The 11,908-nt window shown below is 48.3% G+C and overlaps 1 long non-coding RNA gene across 1 annotated transcript in view; it reads right to left on the reverse strand.

The window, feature by feature from the left end:
* LOC148500849 (uncharacterized) overlaps nt 1–9,361 on the reverse strand; it is a 162,679-nt gene extending 153,318 nt beyond the window's left edge. The window contains exon 1 of the long non-coding RNA XR_015870113.1: nt 9,247–9,361. This is a non-coding gene — a long non-coding RNA (uncharacterized LOC148500849). The remainder of the gene's footprint in view (nt 1–9,246) is intronic.
* Between the last annotated feature and the right edge of the window lie 2,547 nt (nt 9,362–11,908).

The raw sequence follows: 11,908 nt of genomic DNA on the forward strand, positions 1-11,908 counted from the left end.
TGCTCATACTCAGTACCTTTGCTCACTCTCACAGCTATGCCTGCTCATACTCAGTACCTTTGCTCACTCTCACTGCTATACCTGCTCATACTCAGTACCTTTACTCACTCTCACAGCTATACCTGCTCATACTCAGTACCTTTGCTCACTCTCACAGCTATGCCTGCTCATACTCAGTACCTTTGCTCACTCTCACAGCTATGCCTGCTCATACTCAGTACCTTTGGTCACTCTCACAGCTATACCTACTCATACTCAGTACCTTTACTCACCCTCACAGCTATACCTGCTCATACTCAGTACCTTTACTCACTCTCACAGCTATACCTGCTCATACTCAGTACCTTTACTCACTCTTACAGCTATACTTGCTCATACTCAGTACCTTTACTCACTCTTACAGCTATACCTGCTCATACTCAGTACCTTTACTCACTCTCACAGCTATACCTGCTCATACTCAGTACCTTTGCTCACTCTCACAGCTATGCCTGCTCATACTCAGTACCTTTACTCACTCTTACAGCTATACCTGCTCATACTCAGTACCTTTACTCACTCTCACAGCTATACCTGCTCATACTCAGTACCTTTACTCACCCTCACAGCTATGCCTGCTCATACTCAGTACCTTTACTCACCCTCACAGCTATGCCTGCTCATACTCAGTACCTTTACTCACCCTCACAGCTATGCCTGCTTATACTCAGTACCTTTACTCACCCTCACAGCTATACCTGCTCATACTCAGTACCTTTACTCACCCTCACAGCTATACCTGCTCATACTCAGTACCTTTACTCACCCTCACAGCTATGCCTGCTCATACTCAGTACCTTTGCTCACCCTCACAGCTATACCTGCTCATACTCAGTACCTTTACTCACTCTCACAGCTATGCCTGCTCATACTCAGTACCTTTACTCACTCTCACAGCTTTGCCTGCTCATACTCAGTACCTTTACTCACTCTCACAGCTATACCTGCACACACTCAGTACCTTTACTCACTCTCACAGCTATGCCTGCTCATACTCAGTACCTTTGCTCACCCTCACAGCTATGCCTGCTTATACTCAGTACCTTTACTCACTCTCACAGCTTTGCCTGCTCATACTCAGTACCTTTACTCACTCTCACAGCTATGCCTGCTCATACTCAGTACCTTTACTCACTCTCACAGCTATGCCTGCTCATACTCAGTAGTTATAGTGGAGTTGCTGGTTAGAGGTATAGGCTGGCTCAGTGTCCTAACTCATAGGTGCTCTGCACATACTGTAGTTATAGTGGGGTTGCTAGTTAGAGGTATAGGCTGGCTCAGTGGAATAACTCATAGGTGCTCTGCACATACTGTAGTTACAGTGGGGTTGCTGGTTAGAGGTATAGGCTGGCTCAGTGGAATAACTCATAGGTGCTCTGCACATACCGTAGTTATAGTGGGGTTACTGGTTAGAGGTATAGGCTGGCTCAGTGGAATAACTCATAGATGCTCTGCACATACTGTAGTTATAGTGGGGTTGCTGGTTAGAGGTTTAGGCTGGCTCAGTGGAATAACTCATAGGTGCTCTGCACATACTGTAGTTATAGTGGGGTTGCTGGTTAGAGGTATAGGCTGGCTCAGTGGAATAACTCATAGGTGCTCTGCACATACCGTAGTTATAGTGGGGTTGCTGGTTAGAGGTATAGTCTGGCTCAGTGGAATAACTCATAGATGCTCTGCACATACTGTAGTTATAGTGGGGTTGCTGGTTAGAGGTATAGGCTGGCTCAGTGGCCTAACTCATAGGTGGTCTGCACATACTGTAGTTATAGTGGGGTTGCTGGTTAGAGGTATAGGCTGGCTCAGTGGAATAACTCATAGGTGCTCTGCACATACCGTAGTTATAGTGGGGTTACTGGTTAGAGGTATAGGCTGGCTCAGTGGAATAACTCATAGATGCTCTGCACATACTGTAGTTATAGTGGGGTTGCTGGTTAGAGGTATAGGCTGGCTCAGTGGCCTAACTCATAGGTGCTCTGCACATACTGTAGTTATAGTGGGGTTGCTGGTTAGAGGTATAGGCTGGCTCAGTGGAATAACTCATAGATGCTCTGCACATACTGTAGTTATAGTGGGGTTGCTGGTTAGAGGTTTAGGCTGGCTCAGTGGAATAACTCATAGGTGCTCTGCACATACTGTAGTTATAGTGGGGTTGCTGGTTAGAGGTATAGGCTGGCTCAGTGGCCTAACTCATAGGTGCTCTGCACATGCTGTAGTTATAGTGGGGTTGCTGGTTAGAGGTATAGGCTGGCTCAGTGGCCTAACTCATAGGTGCTCTGCACATACTGTAGTTATAGTGGGGTTGCTGGTTAGAGGTATAGGCTGGCTCAGTGGAATAACTCATAGGTGCTCTGCACATACCGTAGTTATAGTGGGGTTACTGGTTAGAGGTATAGGCTGGCTCAGTGGAATAACTCATAGATGCTCTGCACATACTGCAGTTATGGTGGGGTTGCTGGTTAGAGGAATAGGCTGTCTCAGTGGCCTAACTCATAGGTGCTCTGTACATACTGTAGTTATAGTGGGGTTGCTGGTTAGAGGAATAGGCTGTCTCAGTGGCCTAACTCATAGGTGCTCTGCACATACTGTAGTTATAGTGGGGTTGCTGGTTAGAGGTATAGGCTGTCTCAGTGGCCTAACTCATAGGTGCTCTGTACATATTGTAGTTATAGTGGGGTTGCTGGTTAGAGGTATAGGCTGTCTCAGTGGCCTAACTCATAGGTGCTCTGCACATACTGTAGTTATAGTGGGGTTACTGGTTAGAGGTATAGGCTGGTTCAGTGGCCTAACTCATAGGTGCTCTGCACATACTGTAGTTACAGTGGGGTTGCTGGTTAGAGGTATAGGCTGGCTCAGTGGAATAACTCATAGGTGCTCTGCACATACTGTAGTTATAGTGGTGTTGCTGGTTAGAGGTATAGGCTATCTCAGTGGCCTAACTCATAGGTGCTCTGTACATACTGTAGTTATAGTGGGTTTGCTGGTTAGAGGTATAGGCTGGCTCAGTGGAATAACTCATAGATGCTCTGCACATACTGTAGTGATGGTGGGGTTGCTGGTTAGAGGTATAGGCTGGCTTAGTGGAATAACTCATAGGTGCTCTGCACATACTGTAGTTATAGTGGGGTTGCTGGTTAGAGGTATAGGCTGTCTCAGTGGCCTAACTCATAGGTGCTCTGTACATACTGTAGTTATAGTGGGTTTGCTGGTTAGAAGTATAGGCTGGCTCAGTGGAATAACTCATAGATGCTCTGCACATACTGTAGTGATGGTGGGGTTGCTGGTTAGAGGTATAGGCTGGCTTAGTGGAATAACTCATAGGTGCTCTGCACATACTGTAGTTATAGTGGGGTTGCTGGTTAGAGGTATAGGCTGGCTCAGTGGCCTAACTCATAGGTGCTCTGCACATACTGTAGTTATAGTGGGGTTGCTGGTTAGAGGTATAGGCTGGCTCAGTGGAATAACTCATAGGTGCTCTGCACATACTGTAGTTATAGTGGGGTTGCTGGTTAGAGGTGTAGGCTGTCTCAGTGGCCTAACTCATAGGTGCTCTGTACATACTGTAGTTATAGTGGGTTTGCTGGTTAGAGGTATAGGCTGGCTCAGTGGAATAACTCATAGATGCTCTGCACATACTGTAGTTATAGTGGGGTTGCTGGTTAGAGGTATAGGCTGTCTCAGTGGCCTAACTCATAGGTGCTCTGTACATACTGTAGTTATAGTGGGGTTGCTGGTTAGAGGTATAGGCTGGCTCAGTGGCCTAACTCATAGGTGCTCTGCACATACTGTAGTTATGGTGGGGTTGCTGGTTAGAGGTATAGGCTGGCTCAGTGGCCTAACTCATAGGTGCTCTGCACATACTGTAGTTATGGTGGGGTTGCTGGTTAGAGGTATAGGCTGGCTCAGTGGCCTAACTCATAGGTGCTCTGCACATACTGTAGTTATAGCGGAGTTGCTGGTTAGAGGAATAGGCTGGCTCAGTGGCTAACTCATAGATGCTCTGCACTTACTGTAGTTATAGTGGGGTTGCTGGTCAGAGTTATAGGCTGGCTCAGTGGCTAACTCATAGATGCTCTGCACATACTGTAGTTATAGTGGGGTTCCTGGTTAGAGGTATAGGCTGGCTCAGTGGAATAACTCATAGGTGCTCTGCCCATACTGTAGTTACAGTGGGGTTGCTGACTAGAGGTATAGGCTGGCTCAGTGGAATAACTCATAGGTGCTCTGTACATACTGTAGTTATAGTGGGGTTGCTGTTTAGAGGTATAGGCTGGCTCAGTGTCCTAACTCATAGGTGCTCTGCACATACTGTAGTTATAGTGGGGTTGCTGGTTAGAGGTATAGGCTGGCTCAGTGTCCTAACTCATAGGTGCTCTGCACATACTGTAGTTATAGTGGGGTTGCTGGTTAGAGGTATAGGCTGGCTCAGTGTCCTAACTCATAGGTGCTCTGCACATACTGTAGTTATAGTGGTGTTGCTGGTTAGAGGTATAGGCTGGCTCAGTGGAATAACTCATAGGTGCTCTGTACATACTGTAGGTATGGTGGGGTTGCTGGTTAGAGGTATAGGCTGGCTTAGTGGAATAACTCATAGGAGCTCTGTACATACTGTAGTTATAGTGGGGTTGCTGTGTAGAGGTATAGGCTGGCTTAGTGGAATAACTCATAGGTGCTCTGCACATGCTGTAGTTATAGTGGAGTTCCTGGTTAGAGGTATAGGCTGGCTCAGTGTCCTATCTCATAGGTGCTCTGCACATACTGTAGTTATAGTGGGGTTGCTGGTTAGAGGTGTAGGCTGGCTCAGTGGATTAACTCATAGATGCTCTGCACATACTGTAGTTAAAGTGGGGTTGCTGGTTAGAGGTATAGGCTGGCTCAGTGGAATAACTCATAGGTGCTCTGTACATACTGTAGTTATAATGGGGTTGCTGGTTAGAGGTATTGGCTGGCTCAGTGTCCTAACTCATAGGTGCTCTGCACATACTGTAGTTATAGTGGGGTTGCTAGTTAGAGGTATAGGCTGGCTCAGTGGAATAACTCATAGGTGCTCTGCACATACTGTAGTTATGGTGGGGTTGCTGGTTAGAGGTTTAGGCTGGCTCAGTGGAATAACTCATAGGTGCTCTGCACATACCGTAGTTATAGTGGGGTTGCTGGTTAGAGGTATAGGCTGGCTCAGTGGAATAACTCATAGGTGCTCTGCACATGCTGTCGTTACAGTGGGGTTGCTGGTTAGAGGTATAGGCTGGCTCAGTGGCCTAACTCATAGGTGCTCTGCACATACTGTAGTTATAGTGGGGTTGCTGGTTACAGGTATAGGCTGGCTCAGTGGCCTAACTCATAGGTGCTCTGCACATGCTGTAGTTATTGTGGGGTTGCTGGTTAGAGGTATAGGCTGGCTCAGTGGCCTAACTCATAGGTGCTCTGCACATACTGTAGTTATAGTGGGGTTACTGGTTAGAGGTATAGGCTGGCTCAGTGGAATAACTCATAGGTGCTCTGCACATACTGTAGTTATGGTGGGGTTGCTGGTTAGAGGTTTAGGCTGGCTCAGTGGAATAACTCATAGGTGCTCTGCACATACCGTAGTTATAGTGGGGTTGCTGGTTAGAGGTATTGGCTGGCTCAATAGAATAACTCATAGGTGCTCTGCACATGCTGTCGTTACAGTGGGGTTGCTGGTTAGAGGTATAGGCTGGCTCAGTGGCCTAACTCATAGGTGCTCTGCACATACTGTAGTTATAGTGGGGTTGCTGGTTACAGGTATAGGCTGGCTCAGTGGCCTAACTCATAGGTGCTCTGCACATGCTGTAGTTATAGTGGGGTTTCTGGTTAGAGGTATAGGCTGGCTCAGTGGCCTAACTCATAGGTGCTCTGCACATACTGTAGTTATAGTGGGGTTGCTGGTTAGAGGTATAGGCTGGCTCAGTGGCCTAACTCATAGGTGCTCTGCACATACTGTAGTTATAGTGGGGTAGCTGGTTAGAGGTATAGGCTGGCTCAGTGGAATAACTCATAGGTGCTCTGCACATTCCGTAGTTATAGTGGGGTTACTGGTTAGAGGTATAGGCTGGCTCAGTGGAATAACTCATAGATGCTCTGCACATACTGTAGTTATAGTGGGGTTGCTGGTTAGAGGTTTAGGCTGGCTCAGTGGAATAACTCATAGGTGCTCTGCACATACTGTAGTTATAGTGGGGTTGCTGGTTAGAGGTATAGGCTGGCTCAGTGGCCTAACTCATAGGTGCTCTGCACATACTGTAGTTATAGTGGGGTTGCTGGTTAGAGGTATAGGCTGGCTCAGTGGAATAACTCATAGGTGCTCTGCACATACCGTAGTTATAGTGGGGTTGCTGGTTAGAGGTATAGTCTGGCTCAGTGGCCTAACTCATAGGTGCTCTGCACATACTGTAGTTATAGTGGGGTTACTGGTTAGAGGTATAGGCTGGCTCAGTGGAATAACTCATAGGTGCTCTGCACATACTGTAGTTATGGTGGGGTTGCTGGTTAGAGGTTTAGGCTGGCTCAGTGGAATAACTCATAGGTGCTCTGCACATACCGTAGTTATAGTGGGGTTGCTGGTTAGAGGTATAGGCTGGCTCAGTGGAATAACTCATAGGTGCTCTGCACATGCTGTCGTTACAGGGGGGTTGCTGGTTAGAGGTATAGGCTGGCTCAGTGGCCTAACTCATAGGTGCTCTGCACATACTGTAGTTATAGTGGGGTTTCTGGTTACAGGTATAGGCTGGCTCAGTGGCCTAACTCATAGGTGCTTTGCACATGCTGTAGTTATAGTGGGGTTGCTGGTTAGAGGTATAGGCTGGCTCAGTGGCCTAACTCATAGGTGCTCTGCACATACTGTAGTTATAGTGGGGTTACTGGTTAGAGGTATAGGCTGGCTCAGTGGAATAACTCATAGGTGCTCTGCACATACTGTAGTTATAGTGTGGTTTCTGGTTAGAGGTATAGGCTGGCTCAGTGGCCTAACTCATAGGTGCTCTGCACATACTGTAGTTATAGTGGGGTTGCTGGTTAGAGGTATAGGCTGGCTCAGTGGCCTAACTCATAGGTGCTCTGCACATGCTGTAGTTATAGTGGGGTTGCTGGTTAGAGGTATAGGCTGGCTCAGTGGCCTAACTCATAGGTGCTCTGCACATACTGTAGTTATAGTGGGGTTGCTGGTTGGAGGTATAGGCTGGCTCAGTGGCCTAACTCATAGGTGCTCTGCACATACTGTAGTTATAGTGGGGTTGCTGGTTAGAGGTATAGGCTGGCTCAGTGGAATAACTCATAGGTGCTCTGCACATACCGTAGTTATAGTGGGGTTACTGGTTAGAGGTATAGGCTGGCTCAGTGGAATAACTCATAGATGCTCTGCACATACTGTAGTTATAGTGGGGTTGCTGGTTAGAGGTATAGGCTGGCTCAGTGGCCTAACTCATAGGTGCTCTGCACATACTGTAGTTATAGTGGGGTTGCTGGTTAGAGGTATAGGCTGGCTCAGTGGAATAACTCATAGATGCTCTGCACATACTGTAGTTATAGTGGGGTTGCTGGTTAGAGGTTTAGGCTGGCTCAGTGGAATAACTCATAGGTGCTCTGCACATACTGTAGTTATAGTGGGGTTGCTGGTTAGAGGTATAGGCTGGCTCAGTGGAATAACTCATAGGTGCTCTGTACATACTGTAGTTATAGTGGGGTTGCTGGTTAGAGGTATAGGCTGGCTCAGTGGAATAACTCATAGGTGCTCTGCACATGCTGTCGTTACAGTGGGGTTGCTGGTTAGAGGTATAGGCTGGCTCAGTGGCCTAACTCATAGGTGCTCTGCACATACTGTAGTTATAGTGTGGTTTCTGGTTAGAGGTATAGGCTGGCTCAGTGGCCTAACTCATAGGTGCTCTGCACATGCTGTAGTTATAGTGGGGTTGCTGGTTAGAGGTATAGGCTGGCTCAATGGCCTAACTCATAGGTGCTCTGCACATACTGTAGTTATAGTGTGGTTTCTGGTTAGAGGTATAGGCTGGCTCAGTGGCCTAACTCATAGGTGCTCTGCACATACTGTAGTTATAGTGGGGTTGCTGGTTAGAGGTATAGGCTGGCTCAGTGGCCTAACTCATAGGTGCTCTGCACATGCTGTAGTTATAGTGGGGTTGCTGGTTAGAGGTATAGGCTGGCTCAGTGGCCTAACTCATAGGTGCTCTGCACATACTGTAGTTATAGTGGGGTTGCTGGTTGGAGGTATAGGCTGGCTCAGTGGCCTAACTCATAGGTGCTCTGCACATACTGTAGTTATAGTGGGGTTGCTGGTTAGAGGTATAGGCTGGCTCAGTGGAATAACTCATAGGTGCTCTGCACATACCGTAGTTATAGTGGGGTTACTGGTTAGAGGTATAGGCTGGCTCAGTGGAATAACTCATAGATGCTCTGCACATACTGTAGTTATAGTGGGGTTGCTGGTTAGAGGTATAGGCTGGCTCAGTGGCCTAACTCATAGGTGCTCTGCACATACTGTAGTTATAGTGGGGTTGCTGGTTAGAGGTATAGGCTGGCTCAGTGGAATAACTCATAGATGCTCTGCACATACTGTAGTTATAGTGGGGTTGCTGGTTAGAGGTTTAGGCTGGCTCAGTGGAATAACTCATAGGTGCTCTGCACATACTGTAGTTATAGTGGGGTTGCTGGTTAGAGGTATAGGCTGGCTCAGTGGAATAACTCATAGGTGCTCTGTACATACTGTAGTTATAGTGGGGTTGCTGGTTAGAGGTATAGGCTGGCTCAGTGGAATAACTCATAGGTGCTCTGCACATGCTGTCGTTACAGTGGGGTTGCTGGTTAGAGGTATAGGCTGGCTCAGTGGCCTAACTCATAGGTGCTCTGCACATACTGTAGTTATAGTGTGGTTTCTGGTTAGAGGTATAGGCTGGCTCAGTGGCCTAACTCATAGGTGCTCTGCACATGCTGTAGTTATAGTGGGGTTGCTGGTTAGAGGTATAGGCTGGCTCAATGGCCTAACTCATAGGTGCTCTGCACATACTGTAGTTATAGTGGGGTTGCTGGTTAGAGGTATAGGCTGGCTCAGTGGCCTAACTCATAGGTGCTCTGCACATACTGTAGTTATAGTGGGGTTGCTGGTTAGAGGTATAGTCTGGCTCAGTGGCCTAACTCATAGATGTGAGGAGACAAGGGAAAAGGACTTCTAGGACTTGCCTGCATGTTGAAAAGAGTTATGACCCAGTTCTGTGTTCTTAAATTGAAGCCCTCAGTCTGCATAAGTCTCATACAGGAAGTTTGCCAGCAGCAGACAGCAAAGGTGTGTTCCTGTTACAAAGCCCTCCTCCTTCCTCTCTGCAAAGACTGACAGCTGAGCCCACCAATGTGTGAGAGAGAGGGAAGTAGGGTGGTGCAGCAAGGGGAATTGTGGGGTAGTGTGTGAGTACAGTGTGACTCTGAAGGTTGGGGTGTTGTCCCCTCTCAGTGTCTTTAGATATAGAGCAGCTCTGTGTGCCCTGCTACATCTGACATTGCTGGCCAGGTAGGGAAGAGATATACAGCAGCTGGAAAAGACTTTGCTGAACTCTGAGTGGACTGTAATGATATAACCCTGCTTACTGTTTGCTGGATTTCTGTGTCTCCATGAATAAAGTTCATCATTCCTTCATTATAACCTGCTCCACTGTGTGATCCCTGAACCCCAGGATACCCAGGACACCCGGTATCCTCACATTTGGTGGCAGTGGTGGGATGTCACACAGTTCCTGCAGTAATTCCAGGGGAGTGAGTAGAAGCCACGCTAATACCAGAGAATATCAGCATGGAGAGTCAGTCAGCAGTTGCAACCGGCGGCCAAATTGAAAACGTCATGAGAGAGCAGGAGAAGTTTTACCGGACAGCCCGGAAACCGCACCTGCAAGGATTTTGCAGGATGAAGGGAATTGCTTATAATGTGACTGACACCCGGGAGATTCTGGTACTACGGTTGTTGGAGTGGGATCGTGCACACCCAGAGGATCCCGACCACCTCAGTGATGATGAAGAAGGGCCGACAGGCAGTGGAAGCACTTCCAGTCGGTTACCCGAGTCAACCACCGCTACTCCCGCCCTACTACAGAGCTGGCTGGGGGCGCTAGGTGAAAGTGCAACTACACAAGAGAGAGCTGGAGTGATCCAAGCAATATTAGGGGTACAAATCCCTACTAGCAGCGGAACTGTGCTGTCGCCCAGAGGGGCTGAGCAAGAGAAGCGGCGCTTGGGATTTAAGGATGTTCCCACATTTCGAGAGAATGAAACTGACATTGACACTCACCTGCAGATCTTTGAGATTCTCATGGGAGTGCACGGGATAGAGCCAGCTGAATGGCCCAAGTACTTGGGGCCAAGTCTCACCGGTAGGGCTTTGGAAGCCTACAGGGCTCTAACTTCCCAGGAATGTGGAATCTACACCTACATAAAGAAGGCATTGCTGGCTAAGTTTCAGATCACTGCAGAATCTTATCGTCTCAAATTCAGGACACTGAGCAAAAGTGGGACTGCTTCCTACCAAGAGTTTGCCAGTCCGCTACGGCAAGCTTGTGGAAAATGGCTCGAGGGTAGACAGGCCTCTACCGTGGAGCAGATCATCAACCTAATTGTGGTAGAACAACTAATGATTAAGATGGCACCAGAGATACGGGAGTGGGTCGCAGACCGGAAGCCCAGCACGCCTGAACAAGCTGCAGAATGGGCTGAAGAATATATAGCTAACCGTCCCCAATGGAGAGTCTTCAGTGCAACAGGTGGTACAAGAACCCCACGAGCGGAGAAGCTCCCTGACAGAGAACCACGCATAAATGATAGTAGTAAAGGAGGCCCTATCAAAAACATTTCTTATCAACCACCCAGATTCAAAGTGGCTAACCCAGAACCTCGGAAGTGCTACCGCTGCAATCAACCAGGACACTTGTTGAGGGACTGTCCACGCACGTGAGGGCCATTCCCTGGGGCTAGACCGGCCCCAGTCTCTGTGGTATGTTACCCCATGGAGGATTATTGCGAGGAGGTCATCCAGTCAGATGCGGCCGAGATGATGGATGGGGTGTATATTGTAGACCTGGTTCTGGGGGAGGAGCTGGCAACTCCTCAGAATATGCAGGGGCACTTACAGCCTGTGTTGGTAGAGGACCAGCGGGTACAGGGCCTACGAGATTCTGGGGCCTCACTCACATTGATTGAGTCAGACCTGATTCCCACCTCCCGGGTGATTCCTGGACAGTATGTACAAATTGCCACCGCCGGGGGACAACAGACCGATATCCCCGTCGCCAAGATACATCTCAACTGGGGAGCTGATCAAGGAATCGTGGAGGTCGGAGTACTCAAGGGGCTACCAGCCAAGGTCATCCTCGGGAATGATCTGGGACAGGGACTGGTGACACGCTTCGTTCAAGTGGTGACCCGGAGCCAAACCCAAAGAGCAGTGACCCAGGTGACAGATTCAGAACAGAACCAACCTACCCCGACCACAATGGTGAGTGATTCCAGTTTCTTGTCCAGTACTTCAGAGTTAGACTTGGGGGAGGTGGACCGGAGCGAGTTTCGACAGGCCCAACGGACAGACCCTTCCCTAAGTAAATTAAGGAGTGCAGCCGACCTGGGGTTGGAAACAGCTGATGGGAGCAAGATAGTTTGGGAAGAGGAATTGCTGTACTGAGTGGTCGTCCTTCAGTCTGGACAGGAAACAGTAATGCCTACTAAACAGTTGGTGGTACCTACACCGTACAGAGCACAATTACTAGCCCTTGCTCATGACATTCCAGCGGCCGGGCATTTTGGCACCCGTAAAACACTGGCACGATTGTTTCGGAATTTCTTCTGGCCACGAATCTCTAGAGAC

Source organism: Taudactylus pleione, unplaced genomic scaffold, assembly GCF_031769625.1.
Source record: "Taudactylus pleione unplaced genomic scaffold, aTauple2 ptg000542l, whole genome shotgun sequence".
Classification (NCBI taxonomy): domain Eukaryota; kingdom Metazoa; phylum Chordata; class Amphibia; order Anura; family Myobatrachidae; genus Taudactylus; species Taudactylus pleione.